This window comes from Medicago sativa, chromosome 5 (assembly GCF_051527215.1).
Source record: "Medicago sativa cultivar Bolivia chromosome 5, Bolivia_mono, whole genome shotgun sequence".
In the NCBI taxonomy this organism is placed as follows: Eukaryota; Viridiplantae; Streptophyta; class Magnoliopsida; order Fabales; family Fabaceae; genus Medicago; species Medicago sativa.
The window spans coordinates 51,110,074-51,124,106 of NC_140753.1; the positions used below are offsets into that span (position 1 = coordinate 51,110,074).

Below are 14,033 nucleotides of genomic sequence, written 5' to 3' on the forward strand. Positions count from 1 at the left end.
TAAATTGGTTTCCTCCGCTTCTGGAAGGGAGGAGTCACTGATTCATCAATTTGTAGCTCACGATAAACTGCAACATTGCTCTCCTCTTGGTCCTCTTATTGCCCAGTTCATTCTTGTTGAGGCAGAATTGGTATCTGAAATGGAGAGGCTAGATCAGAATGAACCCCGTCACTTGTAACACAGGCCATAACTTCTGATGACCACGGTGACAATGTTTTAGTTGGTCATGAGTATACACACATCAACCCGAAAATTCGGCATGACCTGGAATTATGGCGTCGCATCCATGATTATGATGTAGCAAATGCTGAGATGCCTTTCACTCCGGTGTTATCTAAGAAGCACAAACAACAGGTAAAAAAACAACTTCATATAGGAAAGCCGCCGTATAGAACCCGATCTAGGGGGTCCTTCTCAAACTGATCAATGAATATTTTCTATTGGAATGCCCGCGATTTTGGTAATGCGGACACGAAAATTGCATTACAAAATTTTTATTTGTCTCACAAACCTGCTGTTATTTTTTGGTTGAATCTATGATTAATTTTGCACAAGCTCCTTCTTGGTATTTTCAGGGAAGGTAATTGTTGCGCCGATTTGTTAGCTAATATGGGTCATTCGCATCAGGGCATAGTTTGGTTATGAGTGTTGCCTCAGGCTTTGCAGGCTGACTTCTTTAGGGACCGTTGTGAAATGCCTAATTATAGGTTTCTTAGACGGTTGTTTCTATCTGTTTCCGTTTATTTTTTATTTCTTGTTTTTATCTTTGAGGGTTTTGGCCTAGTTCCCCCTATCTATTTTCCCCTTTTTTTAATAAAATTTTATTTGAATTTGGCAGAATAGGATGAGATATCGTCACTTCCCCTTAATATATGGTCTTGTTCTGCCTTAGCGAAAAAAAGTTAATGAATATAATAACATTGGGTTAAATTAGGATTTAGTTTCATAAAAAACAATTCTAAAAGAATGAAAGTTATATACCCAAATTAAGACACCATGTATATTAAGTTGTTAGCTTAACATTTCTCGATTTAGTTTTATTCTAACAAATTTTAAAAAAATGACAACAAAATCTCATCTTTTCATGGATAATAATAATAATAATGTGATTATGGTTAGAGGCTTTAAGCCATGTGAGTTTGGGACATGTTTGCTTGTAACCAACTGCATGGAGTAACCTATCTAAGTCACCGTAGGGAAACAAGGAGAAAAGAAGGGTAGTAGTACAAGACTAAGACTAGTAATGTTAACGCTACAACCGCAATAAATAAAGAAAGAAGATAATGATGGTAGTGTGACATCATATCCTGTCGGAGAAGAAGGGCACGTAGGTAGCTCCCATAAATGTAGACAGATTTATTTATTAATTCGTCCGATATGAAGTCCATGTCTAAGTTTTTTATTTTCATGGTTCCCCTCTTCCCCTCCCATCCCATTTCACCATGATTCTTCATTTCTCATTTTAGCACAAACACAATACTTTTCCCCTTTTTTTCCACCAACCATATTCCCCTCACTTTTCTTTTCACTTATATCACTTTCTTCTTTCCACTTCTTTCTCTCCTTACACTGTTTGCTATATATGGTAGCCATGCACTTAACTTTACTTGTATTTGTATTTTTCTCCTAACTTTTACCGGCTGTTTAATTCATTGCTTATTTCATACTAAGAATTAAATAAAATGTGTACAATTTTGTTTAGATAATCATTTTTTTTAATTTCTTTTTGACCAAAAAAAAAAGGACAATGGGTAGAAAAAAGAGTGGAGAAATGGGTTATAGCCGGTAAAAGTAAGTAAATTTAAAGTAAAATGTCTGAACAACATCATATGTACAGGTGTTAATTATGTAATGGCAAGTAATTTAAAGGCATACACCTCTTTTCTGCCACACCGGTTATTCATGACCACATCATCTTCCCACATCTCTTATCTTCTCCTCAGAAACAAAAATATAATAATAATAATTACACTATATAAAAATATTACTACTATTTTATTCATTTTATCAAATAATAACTATTGTGTCAAAAACTATATCAGATTAATTAATGTGGTCCAAAATAATAATTGAATGTTTAGATTTCTTTGTGGTCAAAGATTTTGAATAGTGACTCGCATCTAAAAAATTAATATTTGTTTATATTCAATTCTTAAAAGTATTTTTTTTTGAATAAATTCTTAAAAGTATTTTTAATCCTTTTCTGTTTTAGAAAATATATAATTTTTTGATAACATAAGAAAATAAAAATAAAGATATAGGTATATTTTTAATTCTTAATAAATTAATCTCTAATATTGTACAAAGAAAAAAAAACTATTGTTGAATTAAATCCAATATAAATATAAGTAAATACACTATACAATCTCACTTAGCATAGTTATTACTAGCTTTTGGTGAAAGTGTAAAATTCTTTCTGTTGTTTCATGTAGATCTTCATTCTCCTCTCTCTCAATTTCTCAAGCTAGAACACTTAACCATAAATAAAAACCTAGGAAAAAAAGTAAAAAAAAATAATAATTGTTTGAAGAGTGAAATGGAATTTGATGAACAAGAGGAACAAGAAGAGGAGATGGAGATTCCAGAAACACAAACACCAGTGCCAACGAGTTATGACTCACTTGGTAACTCAGCTTCACGTTCAAAACTCACCGTTGGAGTTGACGGAAGGAAAGGTAACGGCAACGGCGGTTTTGCTTCGACGGTGAGGTACCGAGAATGTCAGAAGAATCACGCCGTTAGCTTCGGTGGCCATGCTGTTGACGGTTGTTGCGAGTTTATCGCTGCCGGTGAAGAAGGAACACTTGAAGCTGTTATTTGCGCCGCTTGTAACTGTCACCGGAACTTCCACCGCAAGGAGATCGATGGTGAAACGGTTAGTTCATGTAACCGGTCACAGCCACCACCTCCACCGCCGCAATACCATCCCCACAGCAATCAATTCTCGCCTTACTACCACCGTGCTCCTCCTTCCACAGCCGGTTACCTTCACCACCATCATCTTGCAACTCCGGTGGCACATCACAGACCGTTGGCTCTCCCAGCTGCTGCTTCCGGTGGTGGAATGAGCAGAGAAGATGATGATATCTCAAACCCTAGCAGTAGCGGTGGAGGTGGTGGTGGTGGTAGCGGTGGTGGTGGATCAAGGAAGAGATTCAGAACAAAATTCACTCAGGAACAGAAAGAGAAGTTGCTGGCGTTTGCTGAAGAACATGGTTGGAGAATTCAGAAACAAGATGAAGCTGCTATAGAACAGTTTTGTGCTGAGAATTGTATCAAGAGAAATGTTCTTAAAGTTTGGATGCACAATAACAAGAACACTCTTGGTAAGAAACCCTAATTTGAAGTTATTATTATTCTAATTAATTTTGTTCTATATGCTGTTATTAAGAAATTTTGATCTCTCTAGAGAGAGTCTACTTGTGTGAAAAAAATAAAGAAAAAAAAAAATGTAGTAAGAAAATTTAATGGACAAGATCAAGCTAGCTAGCTAGTTAGGGTTCTTATTAATGTTGTAAGTTCTTCATCATTTGGTTAAGTAATGAATTAAATAATTTTGTTCAGTTTATAATTTTATGGCATTTTAGTGAGTGAGTGATTTCCAGTTATGTGGTTAAAGTCTTGTGCTATTATTAGGTAAAAGATGACGAAGATGATCAAGCCATTAATGCACATTAATTTGAAAATTAGAGAGACCGAATAAAGACAAAAGAACCTAGTTTATGGAAAAACATGGCTAGTGTTTTTCATCATTCATCATTATGTGTCTGAACTCTGAACAGTTGGTGAAATTTAGCACGAGAGATTCAGCAAGAAATAAAGCATTCGAAATGAGACCAGTGAATAAGGACTACAATCCAAAATAATAAAGTTGAATTATTAACGTGTGAGGCATGCAAATGCATAACTGTTCTTAAGATCTTCACTAAATAATATTGATGCAGCCTTAATAAGGATATTTTTTTTGACGCAATGCAGCTTTAATAAGGATAACATTGCTTGCTTTTTACTGAATTATTAAAATTGCTTGCTTTTTACTGAATTATTAAAAACTATGATAATGCGACCTTAATCATGTTGGTAGATATTTTTATTTATAACTTCTCTCACTTTCAGTTTCAGTTAGATTTTCATTTAATGGAAGATCATTTAATTTACAAATCATATTAACATGGCAAATTCTACTGTACACCCAACATATTTGAGTGTACCAGTACACCAAACCCTTAAATTTATAGTTAAATGAGTTGTTTTTTTGAAGAAAAATATTATTTTTTCATCATTTATAATTATAATGATTAAATCTTATTCACCAAAAGAGTCAACAAAGTAAAATTGAATTTTTATCGCTCGTAATAGAGAACTTTGATTATTTTATACGATAATATGTAAAAAAATTACTACGATTCTTATAAACAATGAATGGTGTCTTTTTCTTATGAAATGTTATTTTCTAAAATATAAATGCCGACAAATAACTATTTATTTCATAAAATTGATCCTTAATTTATAGATTTAGGAAGAAAGAGTACCGGTACACCTCAATTTACGGGTGTACCGTAGAAGTTCCCTATTAACATATCTAACTGTGACATTGAACACTATACGATGAAGTAGTTTGTTGCAGAACCATTACGATGAAGTAGTTTGTTGCAGAAGCATTGAATTAAGATGATTTTCTTTTATTTGAAACTTTATTTTATAAGTAAATAAATTTATTAAAAAGATTACAAGCGGTACTCAACGCTTACAAACATGCAATGTGTTATATCCTGTAACCTTAGCTAAGTTGGTAGGGATAATGCATAATATATCCAAGGTCTGAGATTTGAATCCCGGACACCACAGAAAAAACAAGCAATGTGCTCGAAAGTCAGACAAAGTTCCCTTACAAATATATCTTCTACAAACTACTACATCATACAACCTATATGTTATAAGTTTGGTACCACGGTGAATATATTCGAATCACACACAATGACTTTTACATACTCACCATGATACAAAACTACACCTCCATAATTGTGTTGGATAGTTTTTAAGCAAAATTACCCGCAATTAATTTGATTCATATTTTGAATTTTTTTAACAAGCCATATGCATTGTAACAAGTCATATTTTGAATTTTTTTAACAAGCCATATGCATTGTAACAAGAGTACAAGAGGTACTCTAATCCATTTACAAACAAGATTCAAACTCTAAGCATACAAGCTATAAGTTTAGTAAACCAATTAGCAAACATTGTATCACAATTTTTGTTTTTAAAGCCGACAAACCACGACTATATGATATAGTGTTGATGCCACTAATGATTTTGTCGACATCACCCACATATCATCATTGAAGACAATGTTGTTCTTCATTCCTTTCTTTCAAAAAATGTTGTTCTTCATTAACCAAATAATCCATGTAGTTGCTAGCAAAATCAAAATTGATTTTAAGAAATGTAGTTAGTTACACCATTGAAAATCTTACACCGTTGGGTTTCTTATGTTCGTAGTTGGGTGACTACTTGGATTTCAGTTTTTTGTTTTAATAATAAAGAAGTAAAGTACTAGTACTATAGTTGTAGAATAAGTTAAAGAAAAGTGTTGAATTGATTTGAAATGAAAATTGAATGATGACATGTAATGTCAAATAGCATACCATTCTCGTATATGTATTTGGTAAGTGCGGTGGGAAAAGCGAGAAAGTAATAATGCAAAGAACAAAATAAACTAGGAGTGGGTATTCACGCGGCAATAACGTACACTGTTTCTCTGTCTAGTCACAGAAGACAGCCTTGCATTTCAGAACCTGCAGACTTTTTATTTTTTATTTTTTCCTATTACTTCCTTTCTCATCAGTAGTGAATAATGTATATTTGTTATAGAAATATATTCGGAAAAAATATTGTTGTCCACCAATCAGTTTTTTCAAAAAATGGAAAAATCTATTAATAACAGCACAAACAATGTTTAGCTATGCACAAATGATTTGTAGAAGTTTTCATGACCTTTAGTAAGTATGTTTACTTTCTCTAGCTTTATCTTTTTTCTTGAATGAAAAATGCTTATTGGCACAGATGACCCACTAGAGTTTGTAGAGGTGGCTGTATAAGTATGATTCCATCAAAGGAGAAATGCTTATTAGGTTTCAATATCTTTCTTTCAAAAAAAAACAAAAAAAAAAGGTTTCAATAGTCACGTCTTCATATGTTATAATTCATAATTCATGGACATTTTCTTTTTTTTGGTATAGATACCGTATATAACACTGTGTGGACAAATATTTGTTGAAATAGGTCATCAATTCCTTAACTAGATTTCAATGATTTTGAGGGGATTATTATTTGTTATTTTTATAAGATAATATTTTATTGAAAGCATATAACTAAACAAAAAGATGTTCTTAGATATCAAAAACCATGTTACAGTTAACATCAAACATAGCTATTACATGTGCTAAATGCCCACACACTATGCATATTGGGACAAACCCAAGTTCCACATCGAATAGATGTAACTCTTGATTAGAGTTTATAAAGAGGAGGCACTCCTCACCTTACAAGCCGATTTTATAAGGATGAGTTAAACCCCAAATTTCTACATGGTATCATAGCTTGGCGAATCCAATGGCCGCCTATCTATTCACAACATCGGATAGATGAGACTTTATAAAAGGAAGCAATCCTTACCTTACACGTCGTTTTGTTATGATGAGTTAGGTCCCAATTTTTAACACTGCATTTTGAATATCAACGTGTTTTTTTTTTTTTGTTACACGAGCAAAAATATAAATAAAGGAAAAATAACGACTAGACTAGAGAAGGGCTAAACAACACTCTTAGAGCATCAATTAATAGAGATATGAAAGACAAGAGAAGGGCTCACTAATATCGAGCAATTAGTTTCCAATTTATATTTATATAGCTAGAAAAATATGATGCAAGATAACATGTCAATCCTTCTTCAAATAATTTCAAATGTTCACCAACAAGTTAGCTTAGTGGTTGAATCTATGCGTACCATGAGTCAACAATTGAATAACACGAAGGAAGTCTGAAAAACATAAAAGTTTCTTAAAAGGGAACTTCTACGGTACACTTGCAAATTAAGGTATACCGGTACTCTTGCTTTAAAAATCTATAAATTAACTATCATTTTTATGAAATAAAGAGCTATTTGTTAATATTTATATTTTAAAAAATATCATTTCATAAGAAAAAACATCATTTCATTATTTATAAAAATCAAAATTGGTTTTATCTCAGCACAAAACACATCCCACATTGAGAAATCCATGTTTGGCACAAGCTTTTGGACACATCACTTTGGCACACACAGACAAATATATTTTATTTAATTATTTAGAAAATAAATATTATTCAATTATTTTCTCTCTTTACTTTTTTTCAATTATGTATGTGTGCATAAATTTAGTGTTCAAACATTTGTGCCTAAGTATTTCTCTTACACTATCGTATATAAAGTGTTATCGTTGTGGAATACAATTGCATGCTCATACAGAACAATTTTAACTTTTCCCATAAATAATTTTTTAATCACAGTACATACACTTATTATTTACATGATTGATTAATTTTATGAGTGTTTTTTTAAATGCATATTATATAAGTTGACCAAAATTAATTATATTGTTATTTAGTTATTGTGAGAATAATAACCAAAGGTATTGGCTATATTCATACCAATGAAGTTTCTTTTAAATGCATTATGAGTGTTTTTATAAGAAGACAAATCTAGAAATGTATCGAACAGGGTTTGAATTTTTTATAATAAGCAAAAATTAGTACCACCAATCAACAGTTTTTTCATAAACAAGAATTCGTTAATGAGAGCATAAGGGTACTCTAACTCGTTACAAAGAATTACAACGACTCCAAACAACCCTCATGATCAGATAACTAATCTTCGAAAAATTAGAGATAAATCTTTCCCACTTCTACTAATAAACCAACCTCAAAAAGAGACTATCTTAATCTTCAAAAACTATGTTGTTACAATGAAGCCATGATACACCAAACCACAGCTAACCATGCATATTATATACTTTACCCTAGCACACTTCTTCACCTTCAATCCCTCACCAAACTAAATAAAATGTTGAATGGCCTGATTGATTAATGCATCTTCACCTTTGTACTCATCCATTGACTTATCACAGCCCAAAGAGAAGGAGGGATAGTTGCTTCCTACTAGGGATGTCAATGGGGCGGATCGGGGGCGGGGGAATACTTCCCCGATCCCCGCCCCGCCGATGTATCCGTTCCCCGTCCCCGTCCCCGATCCCCGCTACGGGGGAATATTTTCCCCGATCCCCGTCCCCGCGGATCCCCACGGAGCCCCACGGTTTTTTTTTTCTTCTTTCCAAATTTAAGCTATGTACATTTTAGAAGTCATATTAATCAATTCCATCATTATATATTTACTCAAAAAAAAAATCCATCATTATAGTACAATCAACCAGAACATCACATTACTTCAATTACATCTTCAATAAGAGAAAATAAAGCTACTAATCGAAACATCTAATAATACCTAAAACCAGATCCAGCAAACAGCATCTAAAATCTAAAATATAATGGCTTCAATGTCTGGGTGAACTTGTTTCAGAACCTTAAAGATGTAGATCTTGTATGTTTCAACGCTCTTCTTGTTTCTCTTCTTCTTCTTGTCTCCGGCAGCGGAACCTCCTTCCTTGGGTAGCTTCTTCCCTGCCTTTGGCTTCTTCTCCGCCGGAGCCTTCTCGGCGACGGTGGACTTCTTCTCCTCAGCGGGTTTCTTCTCCGCCGAAAATGAGAAAGTTGCAAGAGTAAAGGTGGATGTCTAGCTTAGGAATTTGAGATGGAGAATGAATGAATGAAACCGTAAATGAATGAGTTGAGATGGAGAGAGAATGAATTGAGATGGAGAGATCTTAGATCTCTGAGATGGAGAGAGCCGATCCAAAAAAAAAAAAAAGATGGGGAGAGAATGAATGGGTGAATGAAACGTGAATGAATGAAACTCCACTAACCAAAAGCCTTAAATATTTTACACCTTTTCTTTTTATTAAGGACATTATAGTATTTTCACGGGGATCGGGGAATCCGCGGGGCGGGGGATACTTCCCCGATCCCCGCCCCGAAGTGGTTTCGGGGGAATATTTCTCCCCGTCCCCGCCTCCACGGGGAAAAAAATCCCCGAAAATGGGGCCCCGAATGGGGAATCCCCGCGGGGAACCGCCTCTGCAAATCCCCATTGACACCCCTACTTCCTACTTTGGATAAATTGGTTTATGGATTGAAGATTCATTTTACTAAAAGTAACGTCATTGGTCTGAATTTGGAGAAAGATTCATAACGACTATTTCCCAGTTTCTTCTTTCTTGTTCAGTTAGAGATTTACAATTTATGTTTCTATGCCTTCAACTTAAGGCTAATCCTAGGAGGTGCATCACATGACAGCCAGTGCTAGAATCACTGATAAAGATTTTGTCATTTTGGAAGGGGTGGTACATTTCACAAGGTGGAAGGGTTACCCTAATTAACTCAATGTCGTCAAAAGGGGTATTTATCTAAATCAAAACTACAAATTGATTAAAAATAAATAAAAATGCACAAAATAATTATCTATTTGATTGTTTTTGGATTTTCTTTTGTGAAAAGCGAATCGCATATATGAATTTTAGTACTTATTTTTTTATTAGTATGAGATATTACATTAATATATTTTTTTTTCGACATGACATTAATATATTATTTATTACTTCATTTTAATTATAAGAATCGTACAACTTCACACTCCTTAAGACAATATGATAACAGAATGAGAACGATGATTTTACCAAATCATCCTTATAACTTATAAGCTATTAATGGGGCATATGCTTGGTATTCACTAGAGATTACAAATTTACATTGGAAGAAAATGAAGGTGTTGGAAAACACAATAAATAAAAGTTTGAATTGTGTTTCTTTAAAAAAAATTGTGTTGATCATTTAAAATGCTTTTTAACTAGATTGGAAAAATCCCTTTTAGATCAAAACATACTTCATGTAGAAATCATTTTCAAATAAATTATAGTCAACACTTAAAAGAAAAGGAAAAAATTCTCGTAAACATAACTCAATTGATATGGATATTACATTATATATGCAGAAGTTGATATTCGAACCTTTAGTTTTTGACTTAGTCACCTTAAAGGTGAAATTATAGTCATTAGACTAGTTGATAAAAAAAAAAGGATAAAGATAAAAAAAAAAAAAAAATAGTGCAAAGGTGATTTTATACTAATTAATTCACTACAATTTGTTGATGCCTTAGTCTTGTTATAGAGAGATTTTACATTCTTTATTTTTTTTTTGAAGAAAGATTTTACATTCTTTATTGGAAGGACTTAATCCATCCACTATTTTCTACGACTAACAAGTATTATTATTTATTTCGTCTCTATAGACTGGCGCAAAACTCTGTGTCTCCGTCTCACCCTGAGTGTACCACTACAGACATGCAAGTCTCCGTCTATCTCTCTCTCAACTAAAACATGGACATTCGTCAGATAAACGAAGTTATCTAATATTCATGTCTTGTAGTGGAATATTTCTCGAAAAAAAAGTCTTGTAGTAGAATAGTGAACAAAGCAAAATCAAAAGAAATATACGAAAGAGACTAAAATATAAAATAAACTAGCAACGTAATAAAAATAAACAGTAGAACTACAAACCAAAAGAAAACATATTGTAGAACTAAAAAAACTAATTAAATTTATTCTAATTATATAAACACAAGACTCAAATTGAAATTTTACTAGTTGCGCTAATTACGCTAATAATAAGAAAATACTAATCCCTTGATAGGGGTTTGAAAAGTGCACAAAATCACTATTCTAATGTAGTAATAAAGATATCGTCCTCAGAGATTGAATTTGGGATATATAGCTTACTAGATTTTGGCATCCTATGAGCAATAAAAAAATCAGGAACTATTTTTTCTCACATGTTACATATAATCCTTACTTCACTACATGTCTACATCGATGTTTTTTCGACAATAAACTCTAAAAATGATTATTAGATTTAGGAAATGTTAGACATAAACTTTCTGTCTAAATGATCTACAATAAATTCATATGTAGATGATAGTTACTAGACGTAGGTCTAGGTTTATAGTCACACACTGTGAGGTCTTAATGCAATCGGATCAATTTAGTGAGTGAGACATAAGAAGTTAATAGGTACAAGCATTGTAGCTTTCATCATTTGTTAGACACCGAAACATATGACAAGCGAAAAGGTGAAGGTATATATAGTTAGAATACTGAAAGTATATAATTGATTAAGAGGATACATTAGGATAATAGCTAATGATATTTAATCCCAGCACAACTCTTTAAACTTGACATTTTCATTAAATTTTGTGATTGATCTTCACAAACAACTTTTTTTTTAAAAAAAAAAACTTGATATTAGAATACTCAAATTTCTGAATGGTTAAACAATTACCAATTCCCCGTAGATACGATAATATAAAATACTTTGATACGGTTATACGGTTTTATAAAGCTATAATAAGGATAAGCGTCGGGTAATGCATGCAAAGTGAAAGAAAAACATGTTGCTAAATAATATACTTCTTGTATTTGCAAGTCAAATTTGAGCTTCAAGTGCTTAATTTTAGTCAACACGTTTATAACCTATGCTAATTCAACTCAATGATGTTCTTGTTGTAATTTTAGTCCCCGAGGCATATTTCGAGTTGTTGTTGATATGGCCATAAGAGTATGAGAATGAGGTTTAAGGCTCAAACTATAACTAACTAATATAACTTCTAACCACTAATATCTGTCAGTAGAAAAATACATTAACCATCTTAAGCCTCGTAAACCATCTTATTACTATGGCTTATATTGGCCTCTCGTCACAATGCCAACCAATGGTATATATGGATGATATCCTAGCTGAAAGGTTATCCATAACTGCCCAAAAATTCATATCCAATAATCATAGAGGGTTTTCCAAAGGTAGAAGCATAATCTACTGCATCATAGTAACTTCAAAGGCAATAAATCAACTAGGAAAAAAATGCTTTTAAGGTAATGTTGTATTGAAGATCGGTTTAAAAAAAGCATTTGATACTTTGGATTGAAGATTCTTGCTTAATGTGTTTATGGGTTTTGGCTTGGATTCAATAACATATTTTGCAATTGGATTCACAACATCCTACTCTTTCAACATTTATATGTGTCATATACGATTGTGAAAATAATTAGAAGTTGGTTAAGGAATCTTATATGATGGAAAGATATTAATGCTAAGAAAGTTGCACTCTACCTTGATACAAAAATTGTTTACCATCTTATGGAGGTGGTTTAGGACTGAGATCAACAAGATTAATGAACGTAAGCGTCTATGTTCCATCTCTGCTGGATGATGCTCAACCTGAATGATGAATGGAAAATGCTTTGTAGAATCATATTTATATGGATTGTGTGTCTGAGTCCAAAGGATGTGTGCAAAATCTTGTGACTGTACAAAGACTTCCTCTAAAAAAATATTTATTTAAGAAGAAAAAGGAGGAGGATTGCAAAGTTAAACTCGGCCTATTACCTATTTTCACCTTTAATGGACGTGGATTGCACTTAAGTGCCATAATGTCACATGACATTGGTCAATCCAATTGTGACTCGTGATAATGTAATTTTTTAAACATAAAGGGTTGTGAAAGAGAGAGAGAGAGAGAGAGAGAAGACAATTGAATAGACATATGCGTCACAATTGGATTGGTCAATATCATATGACATTTCTGCCATAATGTCACTAAAGTGCAATCCAATGGATGCTACTTCGATCATGTGTGTGCTCTTTTTGTATAACATCGGTTTTGACCTATGCAAAAGTCGATACGACAGTTTTAATAATGTTTAAAAATTTATATTCCTAATTTTTCAAAAATAAAAATAATAGGAATTTTGAATTTCTCATATTTTAAAAATTTCAAACTATAACCAAGTTTTTAATAGTTCATTCTGAAAAATTTGGAATTCTGAAATTTTCATACTTTTGAAAAATTCAAAACATTTTTAAGGCCCATTTGTTTTAGATATTTTAAAACTCATTTGTGTTCTAATTATGTTTATTTGTATTTCCAATATTTTTTTTTGAAAGACCAGTAATTATTTTCTTGAAAAATGATTATTATGTTAAAAATGAAATAGCTATTATGATTAGCTTATGTAGAAAATTAATTTTAATAGAAGGGAAAGAAAAACATAATTTATGTCCTCTATACTTTTTCAACCATATGGTCTATATTTCTTGACATGCATAATTTGAAACTTGAATGTTTTTCCAACGGTCTATATTTCTTTAAAAAGTTTCTAAAAGAATCATTTTTAAATTATTTATATCAAAATAGAATTTTTGAGAATATATAACAAACAGACCGTTAAACTAATTATTATTTTTTTCAGAAAATACTAATTTGTGCTTCAGATTGTTCTGATATTTTTTGTAAATCAAATTAAATTTTTATTTAAATTTTTTAAAGACTTTTTTGGTAATTTTACTGGGTTTGTGGGGAATATTTATATAGGGAATATGTTAGGAGCAGTGAGTAGATTCTTCTGTGATTGTGGTTGGTTGATCAATATATCTTAGTATGATGATGGTTCTTTTGCTCAAGCTGAAAAAATAGTTCTATCCAATTGTAGAATCTCAAAGGTTTTATTGGAAAAAAATCCGACTAGGACGGACGATCTAATACGTTTTTACCATCGGAATCTAATTTCCGATATATGAGGGGGTTTTCAAGAAATGTAGAGGGCGGATAGAAGAACTCCCCCAGTCCCAAGTCTAACAGGCCAACAGACTTACAAAGAGAGGGCCCAACCAATGCAGCCCAAACGGATGAATATATAGACTTCCAAACATCAACAAAAAGAAAATTGCCTTTCCCACCTAAGAAGTTGCTTAAAAATACATGGAAATGACCAAAAAAAACTCCAACGCTCGGTAACTACCTCTCGCTTCAAAAGAAAAAATGAGCGGTA

At 32.4% G+C, this 14,033-nt stretch overlaps 1 pseudogene across 1 annotated transcript; it reads left to right on the top strand.

Annotated features, from left to right (window-relative positions):
• Positions 1 to 1,894: 1,894 nt before the first annotated feature.
• Positions 1,895 to 3,571, top strand: LOC146922794 (zinc-finger homeodomain protein 2 pseudogene; annotated as a pseudogene). The gene has a single exon (XR_015012584.1). The product of XR_015012584.1 is annotated as a zinc-finger homeodomain protein 2 pseudogene (transcript).
• Positions 3,572 to 14,033: the final 10,462 nt, after the last annotated feature.